The sequence below is a fragment of the Pristiophorus japonicus genome, chromosome 2 (genome assembly GCF_044704955.1).
Source record: "Pristiophorus japonicus isolate sPriJap1 chromosome 2, sPriJap1.hap1, whole genome shotgun sequence".
NCBI lineage: Eukaryota > Metazoa > Chordata > Chondrichthyes > Pristiophoridae > Pristiophorus > Pristiophorus japonicus.
Window position 1 is genome coordinate 906,444 of NC_091978.1, and position 13,101 is coordinate 919,544.

Here is a 13,101-nt window from a genome sequence, read left to right on the forward strand (position 1 = left end):
TGACAGACGCTGACTGACACTGAGTGACACTGAGTGACACTGACAGACGCTGACTGACACTGACAGACACTGACTGACACTGACAGACGCTGACTGACACTGACTGACGCTGACTGATGCTGACTGACACTGAGTGACACTGACTGACACTGACAGACACTGACTGACACTGACAGACGCTGACTGACGCTGACTGACACTGAGTGACACTGAGTGACACTGAGTGACACTGAGTGACACTGACAGACACTGAGTGATACTGAGTGACACTGACTGACACTGAGTGACACTGACTGACACTGACTGACACTGACAGACACTGACTGACGCTGACAGACGCTGACTGACGCTGAGTGACACTGACAGACACTGAGTGATACTGAGTGACACTGACTGACACTGAGTGACACTGACAGACACTGACTGACACTGACAGACACTGAGTGACACTGACTGACACTGAGTGACACTGACAGACACTGACTGACACTGAGTGACACTGACTGACACTGAGTGACACTGACAGACACTGACTGACACTGACAGACGCTGACTGACGCTGACTGATGCTGAGAAGAAACCTTGCTTCAGTACACATTCTGGGCAAAGTCTCACAACCCATGCTAGTCAGACGTATAAGAACATATGAACACAGGAAATTTGAGCTGTAGTCGGCCATTGGGCCCCTCGAGCCTGCCCCGTCATTCAGCAAGATCATGGCTGACCTTAACTCCATCTTCCCGCACTGTCCCCATATCCCTTAATTCCATTTGTTCCCCCAAATGTATCCATTTTTGTCTTGAATATGCTCAATGACTCAGCATCCACAGCTCTCTGGGGGTGGAGAATGCCAAAGATTCACAACTCTCTGAGTGAAGAAATTTCTGCTCATTCCAATCCTAAATGGCCGTCCCTTTATTCGTGTTCTCGGGACATGTGACAGAGTGAATTCTAACACGAGTTACCTTTAACAACTCGCTCCCTTATTAATCCATCTGAACCATGGGAGCAGATTTAACCTCTTATCCCAAAATTAAATGGACTGGTTATTGTTAGTGGGGGGAAAATACTGGATTAACAAATTGCCTTGTTCTGTTAAGTTTTCTTATTATTAAACCAGACATTAGGATTAACTTTTGGTTCCAAAATTTGTTCTGAGGTGGTGACAAATTGAAGCTGGAGTTAATGTGCACTGAGTCATGTGTCATAGAAACATAGAAAATAGGTGCAGGAGTAGGCCATTCAGCCCTTCGAGCCTGCACCGCCATTCAATGAGTTCATGGCTGAACATGAAACTTCAGTACCCCATTCCTGCTTTCTCGCCATACCCCTTGATCCCCCGAGTAGTAAGGACTTCATCTAACTCCCTTTTGAATATATTTAGTGAATTGGCCTCAACAACTTTCTGTGGTAGAGAATTCCACAGGTTCACCACTCTCTGGGTGAAGAAGTTTCTCCTCATCTCGGTCCTAAATGGCTTACCCCTTATCCTCAGACTGTGACCCCTGGTTCTGGACTTCCCCAACATTGGGAACATTCTTCCTGCATCTAACCTGTCGAAACCCATCAGAATTTTAAACGTTTCTATGAGATCCCCTCTCATTCTTCTGAACTCCAGTGAATACAAGCCCAGTTAATCCAATCTTTCTTGATAGGTCAGTCCCACCATCCCGGGAATCAGTCTGGTGAATCTTCGCTGCACTCCCTCAATAGCAAGAATGTCCTTCCTCAAGTTAGGAGACCAAAACTGTACACAATACTCCAGGTGTGGCCTCACCAAACCCTGTACAACTGACACAACACCTCCCTGCCCCTGTACTCAAGTCTCCTCGCTATGAAGGCCAACATGCCATTTGCTTTCTTAACCGCCTGCTGTACCTGCATGCCAACCTTCAATGACTGATGTACCATGACACCCAAGTCTCGATGCACCTCCCCTTTTCCTAATCTGTCACCATTCAGATAATAGTCTGTCTCTCTGTTTTTACCACCAAAGTGGATAACCTCACATTTATCCACATTATACTTCATCTGCCATGCATTTGCCCACTCACCTAACCTATCCAAGTCACTCTGCAGCCTCATAGCATCCTCCTCGCAGCTCACACTGCCACCCAACTTAGTGTCATCCGCAAATTTGGAGATACTACATTTAATCCCCTCGTCTAAATCATTAATGTACAATGTAAACAGCTGGGGCCCCTGCACAGAACCTTGCGGTACCCCACTAGTCACTGCCTGCCATTCTGAAAAGTACCCATTTACTCCTACTCTTTGCTTCCTGTCTGCCAACCAGTTCTCAATCCATATCAGCATACTACCCCCAATCCCATGTGCTTTAACTTTGCACATTAATCTCTTGTGTGGGACCTTGTCGAAAGCCTTCTGAAAGTCCAAATATACCACATCAACTGGTTCTCCCTTGTCCACTTTACTGGAAACATCCTCAAAAAATTCCAGAAGGTTTGTCAAGCATGATTTCCCTTTCACAAATCCATGCTGACTTGGACCTATCATGTCACCATTTTCCAAATGCACTGCTATGACATCCTTAATAATTGATTCCATAATTTTACCCACTACCGATGTCAGGCTGACCGGTCTATCATTCCCTGCTTTCTCTCTCCCTCCTTTTTTAAAAAGTGGGGTTACATTGGCTACCCTCCACTCCATAGGAACTGATCCAGAGTCAATGGAATGTTGGAAAATGACTGTCAATGCATCCGCTATGTCCAAGGCCACCTCCTTAAGTACTCTGGGATGCAGTCCATCAGGCCCTGGGGATTTATCGGCCTTCAATCCCATCAATTTCCCCAACACAATTTCCCGACTAATAAAGATTTCCCTCAGTTCCTCCTCGCTACTAGACCCTCTGACCCCTTTTATATCCGGAAGGTTGTTTGTGTCCCCCTCAGTGATTACCGAACCAAAGTACTTGTTCAATTGGTCCGCCATTTCTTTGTTCCCCGTTATGACTTCCCCTGATTCTGACTGCAGGGGACCTACGTTTGTCTTTACTAACCTATTTCTCTTTACATATCTATAGAAACTTTTGCAATCTGCCTTAATGTTCCCTGCAAGCTTCTTCTCGTACTCCATTTTCCCTGCCCTAATCAAACCCTTTGTCCTCCTCTGCTGAGTTCGAAATTTCTCTCAGTCCCCGGGTTCGCTGCTATTTCTGGCCAATTTGTATGCCACTTCCTTGGCTTTAATACTATCCCTGATTTCCCTTGATAGCCACGGTTGAGCCACCTTCCCTTTTTTATTTTTACGCCAGACAGGAATGTACAATTGTTGTAGTTCATCCATGCGGTCTCTAAATGTCTGCCATTGCCCATCCACAGTCAACCCCTTATCTCTGAGGTTATACCTGTACCACCACCTTTTATTGAAGTGCTCCCAAAACCACTTTCCATGGGAGAAAAAGCACTTAATTAAGCTTCACCCCTCGACCGGCCTAATTGAAGATTAAAACGTGCTTCCCCCCTCCCCCTCCCACCTCGGTGTTGTTCATAAGAACATAAGAACATAAGAATTAGGAACAGGAGTAGGCCATCTAGCCCCTTGAGCCTGCTCCGCCATTCAACAAGATCATGGCTGATCTGGCCGTGGACTCAGCTCCACTTACCCGCCCGCTCCCCGTAATCCTTAATTCCCTTATTGGTTAAAAATCTATCTATCTGTGATTTGAATACATTCAATGAGCTAGCCTCAACTGCTTCCTTGGGCAGAGAATTCCACAGATTCACAACCCTCTGGGAGAAGAAATTCCTTCTCAACTCGGTTTTAAATTGTCTCCCCCGTATTTTGAGACTGTGCCCCCTAGTTCTAGTCTCCCCGACCAGTGGAAACAACCTCTATGCCTCTATCTTGTCTTTCCCTTTCATTATTTTAAATGTTTCTATAAGATCACCCCTCATCCTTCTGAACTCCAACGAGTAAAGACCCAGTCTACTCAATCTATCATCATAAGGTAACCACCTCATCTCCGGAATCAGCCTAGTGAATCGTCTCTGTACCCCCTCCAAAGCTAGTATATTCTTCCTTTGGTAAGGTGACCAAAACTGCACGCAGTGTCGTGTCCAGGACCTGACTCCAGTGCCCAAAGAAGCTTCATGACCTCAGACCACTGGTTAAAGTCAGTGGATACATCTTCAAAAGCTGTCTCCTACCAACTGCACCACTAGTCTCCACACTGCTCAATGCACGACTTCACCTCCGCTCCCCTATTATTCACCTTGCAACAATCTGTACCAATCATGAGGCACATCTCCCATTCATAGAAACATAGAAAATAGGTGCAGGAGTAGGCCATTCGGTCCTTTGAGCCTGCACCACCATTCAATAAGATCATGGCTGATCATTCCCTCAGTACCCCTTTCCTACTTTCTCTCCATACCCCTTGATCCCTTTAGCCGTAAGGGCCACATCTAACTCCCTCTTGAATATATCCAATGAACTGGCATCAACAACTCTCTGCGGTAGGGAATTCCACAGGTTAACAACTCTCTGCAGGAGATGGTGCAGGCCATTCTTGGCAGGGCGGGGCTGAGCCTTGGCAGGGCGGGGCTGAGCCTAGGCAGGGCGGGGCTGAGCCTAGACAGGGCGGGGCTGAGCCTTGGCAGGGCGGGGCTGAGCCTTGGCAGGGCGGGGCTGAAAGGATGCAAGATGCTGGTATCCTCATACGTTATTCCCCTTGACATCATATGTTATCCTACGTGACATCAGGGAAAAATAGAAAAAGGATATCTGAGTGCATGAAGCATTCACAACAAAATAGATAAATTAATAGTGGAGATAGGAATGAATCGGTTTGATCGAAGAGCCAGTACGGCGACGTGGTTGCAAAGTGACCAAGGTTGGGGGCTAAATATTCCAGGATACTTAACTTTTAGAAGAGATAGGCAAAATGGAAAAGGGGGAGGGGCAGCCCTGATAATAAAGGATGGGATAGAGACAGGAGACAGGAGACAGAAGTAGAATGAGTCTGGGTGGAGCTAAGAAACAGCAAGGGGCAGAGTTATTTATCGGCCCCCAAACAGTGGGGGTAGTGCAGGGCACAGTATGAATCAGGAAATTACAGATGTATGTAACAAAGGTAATATAATAAGCACGGGGGACTTTGATCTACATAGTGGGCTGGAGTTTCGGCTCACTTGCGCCTGTTAGCGCCCCAGAGGGGCAGTAAAGGGTGTTTCTAGGTGTTATGGCAGGCGTCCCACTTTTACCACACCGAAATCTCAAAAGCCAAAAACCAAACCCTATAGAAGGGCAAACCAAATGTGCAGTAATAGTGTGGAGGACAAATTCATGGAATGTGGACAAAATGGTTTTCTAGATCAGTATGTCGAGGAACCAACTAGAGAACAGGTTATTTTACATCTAGTATTGTGCAATGAGAAAGGGATATTAATACTGGGAGAGGGATATCAATACCGGGAGAGCGATATTCATTCATAAACTGTAGTAAAGGGGCCTTTAGGGAAGAGTGACCATAATATGATAGAATTTTACATTAAGTTTGAAACATAACAAATAGGAGCCTGCTCTGCCATTCAATAAGATCATGATGTTGGGCTCAGCTCCACTTCCCTGCCCGCTCCCCGTAACCCTTCACTCCCTAGAAAACTCTCTCTATCTCCACCTCTATTATATTCAATGACCCAGCCTCCACAGCTCTCTGGGGCAGAGAATTCCACAGATTTACGACCGTCTGAGAGAAGAAATTTCTCCTCATCTCAGATTTAAATCTTATTCTTAAACTGTGCCCCCTAGTTCTAGATTCCCCCTCTCTGGATCTACCTTATCGAGCCCCCTCAGTATCTCATGTTTCAATAAGATCACCTCTCATTCTTCTAAACACCAATGAGTATAGACCCATCCTGCTCAACCTATCTTCATAAGTCAACCCCTTCATCTCAGGAATCAACCTACTGAACCTTCTCTGAACAGCCTCCAATGCAAGTATATCCTTCCTTTAATAAGGAGACCAAAACTGCACGCAGTACTCCAGGTGTGGCCTCACCAATACCCTGTACAGTTGTAGCAGGACTTCTCTGCTTTTATACTCCAGCCCCCTTGTAATAAAGGCCAATATTCCATTTGCCTTCCTGCACCCTAACTTTTTGTGTTCATGCACAAGGACCCTCAGGTCCCTCTGTACCGCAGCACTTTGTAATCTCCAGTTAAATATTCATTTGCTTTTTTATTTTTTCTGCCAAAGTGGATAACCTCACACTTTCCCACATTATACTCCATCTGCCAAATGTTTGCCCACTCACTTAGCCTGTCTATATCCCTTTGCAGATTCTTTGTGTTCATAATTTGCTTTCCCACCCATTTTTGTATCATCAGCAAACTTTGCTACATTACACTTGGTCCCTTCATCCAAGTCATTAATCTAGATTGTAAATAATTGAGGCCCCGGCACTGATCCCTGGGGCACCCCACTAGTTACCATCTGACAAACTGAAAATGACCCATTTATCCCGACACTCTGTTTTTTGTTCATTAGACAATCCTCTATCCATGCTAATATATTACCCCCAACCCCGTGAGCTTTTATCTTGTGCAGTAAAACCATGCTGACTCTGCTTGACTGTATCATGCTTTTTCAAATGTCCTGCTACTGCTTCCTTATTAATGGACTCCAGCATTTATCCAACAGTAGATGTTAGGCTAACTGGTCTATAGTTTCCTGTTTTCTGTCTGCCTCCTTTTTTAAATAGGGGCGTTACATTTGCGCTTTTCCAATCTGCTGGGACCTCTCCAGAATCCAGGGAATTTTGGTAAATTACAACCAATACATCCACTATCTCTGCAGCAACTTATTTTAAGACCCTGGGATGCAAGCCATCAGGTCCAGGGGACTAAATAATGGCATTTAGTCCCATTATTTTACAGAGTACTGCTTCTTTGATGACAGTGATTGTATTAACCACCCCCATCGCTATAGCTCCTTGATAATCTATTATTGGGATGTTTTTAGTGTCTTCTACCCTGAAGAAAAGTATCTCCGTTCTTAAAAATAGATATAACTCTGAGAAACGTTTCCCGCTGACCCACCTGTGATACACTGAGGAAAGGGGACCGACCGGTCTCCCGAATGTGACCATTCTCCCGATTGTGTCCTGGTGTATCCAGGTATCTCAGGCCCGGGATATGTGAATAGCAGAATTGGGACTTTCCACAGGTTCCAGGCCTACATTGTGGATTGGACCCCTGAAGAAAAATTATTGTTTATTATGAATAATTTGGACCTCAATTTGAACAGAGGCCAAGCAAAATGTAAATGAAAGAACGTCGCCATACCTCACGACATGTGGCTGGGCCTGGGTGCGTGTATTCCGGCACTTTCTCTGGGAAGTTGGCCTGGTGTGTTTTCAGCCCACCATTTTGTCCAGAAGATAACATTTCTCCATTCTTCAGTTTCATATAACTTCTGCTGGCTCTGCGATTAATCGTTTTGGTAAATTTCTAGTTTAAGTCAGCCTGTAGCTTCTAAAGCTCCCAACTCCTATCCCCTACTACTGCCGATATTCGTGCATTATCACAACAGACTTCATCAAAATACCAGAAAAAATCCAAATAGGAAATCTCCCTCAATAAATCGCTCAGAATTTAATAACCTTTAAATAAATTCTATTCTCGATCCTACAGTATCTACAATTCCTGAATTTCTCCAACCCCAGTCTCACCCACTGATCCCTGAACATGCTTTCCAAACCAGCCTTACAGCAATAATCTCTCAACGATTTCTCCAACCCCACTCTCACCCACTGATCCCTGTACAGCCAGCAAAGATTTGAATACCACTAGAGGGTTTCCAGGAATGTCTATGTATGAAATTATGTGGATTAAACCTTTCAGTATTTTACTGCTCAGTTCAGATTGTCCTGGCTCAGAGCTAACTTTGTAAATTTTCTCTTTCATCAAACCCTCGTTGCACACTCTGTGTACTAGACACTGACGCAGGACAGACAGGGAAGTAAAGGAGCTGGGGTGGCAGTATTGATTGAGGACAATGTTACACTGCTGGAGAGAGAGAGGATGTCCTGGAGGGGTCAAGGACAGAATCTATTTGGTTAGAGTTAAGAAACAATAGAGATGCCATTTCACTACCAGGTCTATTTTTTAAACCACCTATTAGTGAGACGGATATAGAGGAGAAGATTTGCAAGATCTATCGAGCAGTGATAATGAGGGACTTCAACTATCCTGATATAGACTGGGATAGTGATAGTGTAAAGGGCAGAGAGGGGGAAGAATTTCTGAAGTGTGTTCAGGAGAAGGGACTCTGCGCCAGCCGCTTCTGTCAGCGATATCCCTAGCCAGCTGGAGGTGGAGATCGCCTTCCAAGAATTCCTGGCGGAGACACTGAGGGTGAGGGGGCTGCAGCCCAGGGGGGCCTCAGAAAGAGCAGGGGCCCAGCCCAGGGGGAACACTGAGAGAGCAGGGGCCCAGCCCAGGGGGAACACTGAGAGAGCAGGGGCCCAGCCCAGGGTGACACTGAGAGAGCAGGGGCCCAGCCCAGGGGGAACACTGAGAGCAGGGGCCCAGCCCAGGGTGACACTGAGAGAGCAGGGGCCCAGCCCAGGGGGAACACTGAGAGAGCAGGGGCCTCCAGCCCAGGGGGAACACTGAGAGAGCAGGGGCCTCCAGCCCAGGGGTAACACAGAGAGAGCAGGGGCCTCCAGCCCAGGGGTAACACTGAGAGAGCAGGGGCCCAGCCCAGGGTGACACTGAGAGAGCAGGGGCCCAGCCCAGGGGGAACACTGAGAGCAGGGGCCCAGCCCAGGGTGACACTGAGAGAGCAGGGGCCCAGCCCAGGGGGAACACTGAGAGACCAGGGGCCTCCAGCCCAGGGGTAACACTGAGAGAGCAGGGGCCTCCAGCCCAGGGGTAACACTGAGCGAGCAGGGGCCCAGCCCAGGGGGAACACTGAGAGACCAGGGGCCTCCAGCCCAGGGGTAACACTGAGAGAGCAGGGGCCTCCAGCCCAGGGGTAACACTGAGAGAGCAGGGGCCCAGCCCAGGGTGACACTGAGAGAACAGGGGCCCAGCCCAGGGTGACACTGAGAGAACAGGGGCCCAGCCCAGGGTGACACTGAGAGAGCAGGGGCCCAGCCCAGGGGGAACACTGAGAGAGCAGGGGCCCAGCCCAGGGGGAACACTGAGAGAACAGGGGCCCAGCCCAGGGGGAACACTGAGAGAGCAGGGGCCCAGCCCATGGGGAACACAGAGAGCAGGGGCCCAGCCCAGGGTGACACTGAGAGAGCAGGGGCCCAGCCCAGGGTGACACTGAGAGAGCAGGGGCCCAGCCCAGGGGGAACACTGAGAGAGCAGGGGCCCAGCCCAGAGGGAACACCGAGAGCAGGGGCCCAGCCCAGGGTGACACTGAGAGAGCAGGGGCCCAGCCCAGGGGGAACACTGAGAGAGCAGGGGCCCAGCCCAGAGGGAACACCGAGAGCAGGGGCCCAGCCCAGGGGGAACACTGAGAGAGCAGGGGCCCAGCCCAGGGGGACACTGAGAGAGCAGGGGCCCAGCCCAGAGGGAACACCGAGAGCAGGGGCCCAGCCCAGAGGGAACACCGAGAGAACAGGGTCCCAGCCCAGGGGGACACTGAGAGAGCAGGGGCCCAGCCCAGAGGGAACACCGAGAGCAGGGGTCCAGCCCAGAGGGAACACCGAGAGAACAGGGGCCCAGCCCAGGGTGAACACTGAGAGAGCAGGGGCCCAGCCCAGGAGGAACACCGAGAGAACAGGGGCCCAGCCCAGGGTGAACACTGAGAGAGCAGGGGCCCAGCCCAGGGTGAACACTGAGAGAGCAGGGGCCCAGCCCAGGGGGAACACTGAGAGAGCAGGGGCCCAGCCCAGGGGGGACACCGAGAGCAGGGGCCCAGCCCAGGGGGAACACCGAGAGCAGGGGCCCAGCCCAGGGTGACACTGAGAGAACAGGGGCCCAGCCCAGGGTGACACTGAGAGAGCAGGGGCCCAGCCCAGGGGGGACACCGAGAGCAGGGGCCCAGCCCAGGGGGAACACTGAGAGAGCAGGGGCTCAGCCCAGGGTGACACTGAGAGAGCAGGGGCCCAGCCCAGGGGGAACACTGAGAGAGCAGGGGCCCAGCCCAGGGGTAACACTGAGAGAGCAGGGGCCCAGCCCAGGGTGACACTGAGAGAACAGGGGCCCAGCCCAGGGGGAACACTGAGAGAGCAGGGGCACAGCCCAGGGGGAACACTGAGAGAGCAGGGGCCCAGCCCAGGGGGGACACTGAGAGAGCAGGGGCCCAGCCCAGGGGGGACACTGAGAGAGCAGGGGCCCAGCCCAGGGGGAACACTGAGAGAGCTGGGGCCCAGCCCAGGGGGAACACTGAGAGAGCAGGGGCCCAGCCCAGGGGGGGACACTGAGAGAACAGGGGCCCAGCCCAGGGTGACACTGAGAGAACAGGGGCGTCTGGCCAGCCGAGGGGGACACTGAGAGAACAGGGGCCCAGCCCAGGGTGACACTGAGAGAACAGGGGCGTCTGACCAGCCGAGGGGACTCCGGGATGACCTGCCAAAGGGACTCGAGGAAATGTGGGCGGCCGATGGGACCCCAAGGCCGGCGTTCAATCCGCCAAAGCAACTCCGAGGCCAGCACTGAACCGGCTGAAGGGACCGAGGCGTGGCGTTGTCTCATACTCCCAACCAACTTTTAATTAATTTTTAATTTTTTAAACTTTTAGCCAACTTTTAAACTTATTAAACAATTTGGGAGAACTTTTAAAACTTACATTTTAGACTCTCAACCGAAACACTTTTAAACATTTATGATTAGCTTACATATTTGACTTTTAACAACTTTGAGAAACTTTTTAAATTGGGGAAACTTTTATAATCTATTGTTGATTTACATCTTGAATTTTTAGCAACTCTTAGAAACTTCTTGAAACGTTTTAACAACTCTTAGAAACTTTTGAAATAAATTGGGAAACTTTATCAACTTTTAACTTTTAAAATAACTTTGGAAGTCACCTTCCTAATGCCTGTCCCCCAACCGAGCCTCGGGCCATCTACCATCAATGGCACTACTCGGTGCTGAGCTTGCGACCAACACTTCGCCATAGGCAGTTAGGTTTATCGAGCTGTGCCTGGTCTCCAGGTGCCTTGGACCCCCTTGCCACTGGACCTAGACCTTGTCCAGCTCAGCCCGTGTGGTTGCCAGAGTGCAGCGACCAACCCACGTTAAAAGAACTCACACACAGGCATCTTCCACTCCGTCAGTATGAAGTTTAGGACCTGGAATGTCAGGACCCTCATGGACAATCCCAACAGCGACAGGCCGGAACTCCGCACCCCTATAGTTACCCGGGAACTCAGACGTTTTGACATTGACATCACCGCCCTAAGCAAGACCCGGCGGGCAGAGGAAGGCCAGTTGAAGGAACATGGTGGAGGTTACACCTTCTTCTGAAAGGGCAACCAGAGGCAGAACGCCGCCTTCATGGAGTTGGCTTTGCCCGTCAAGAATGAGCTGGTCGACCGCCTCACAGACTCCCCCTGTGGGGTTAACGAACACCTCCTGACTCTTCGTATTACCCTATCTCGGAACCAATGTGCCACAGTCATCAGTGCGTACGCCCCTACACTCAATGCAACGGATGAGGCTAAAGAGGGTTTTTATTCCAACCACGAGACATCCTTGTCCCGCGTCCCCACGGGCAACAAACTGATCCTCCTGGGTAATTTTAACACCAGGGTCGGCAAAGACACAGTCCTCTGGGGGGGCGTGATCGGCAGAGAGGGGGTAGGGAAAGCCAACTCCAGCGGTACCCTACTCCTGACAAAATGTCTAGAACATGAACTCATCACCAACACCCTGTTCCGCCAGAGGGACAAATACAAGGCATCGTGGCAACACCCTCGCTCCAAACACTGGCACCTGCTCGACTATGTCATCACCCGAGTCAGGGATCGCAAGGATGTGCGCATCACCCGCGCCATGACAGGAGCTGACCACTGCTGGATGGACCATCGCCTAATCCGATCCATCATCAACATCAACATTGCCCCAAAGCAGTTCCGCAAAAAAGTTAATGCCGGAGCACTTAGAGACCCAGCTAAGAGAGCCCCATACAGCCAGCACCTCACAGCTAACCTGGCGTACCTTGATGACCCTGAGATGCTGAATGCCCACAGTGCTTGGTCTGCCCTCCAGGCCTCTATAAACAGTGCCTGAGAAGAGACACTCAGTCACTCAACCAGAAAACATCAGGACTGGTTTGATGAAAATGATCAGGAGATCGAAGAACTAATAGATCGCAAGAGCAAAGCATTTCTGAGCCTCAAGCAACAACCCAACTCGGGAGCTGCAAAACAACATTACAGACGGCTCAAGGCTCAGGTCCAACAAAAAACCCAGGACCTAAAGAACAGGTGATGGATGGAGAAAGCACGGGAGATACAACAACTGGCCAATAGCCACGATATACGAGGATTCTTCGCTGCAGTCAAGGCCACCTACGGTCCAAACTCCCAAGGCCCCACCCCACTGCTGGCCAAGAACGGGGAAACACTCATCAAGGACACCGAGGCTGTCAGGGCCTGATGGAAGGAGCATTTTGAAGATCTCCTCAATCGAGACTCTGCCTTTGACTCGAGTGTTCTCGACTCCATCCCGCAGCATGTGACCTGCCACCAACTCAGTGAAACTCCAACATTACATGAGGTAGGCAAAGCCATAAAGCAGTTCAAGAATAACAAGGCTACAGGTGTGGATGGAATCCCTGCTGAGGAGCTAAAATATGGCGGAGAGACATTGTTGGCGCATGTGAAGTCCTTACACAATACCACAAATCCACATGAGGCACATTCTATGGACAAGGTCACTCTGTGACCCGAACCTTTATTCACAGGACCAAGAAGTGATAACCCTGCGTGGGACCTCCCTTTATATACCTGGATGACCAGGTGAGGAGTGTCTCCCACAAGTTCACCCCGTGGTCAAGGTGTGCATTTCTCAGATGTATACAGTGTACAGTGTTGTTACATAAAGGTTACACACATGACGTCACCTCCCGTTCAACATCTTATTGGGATCACAGGTTAAGTCTCTCGGGCGGTC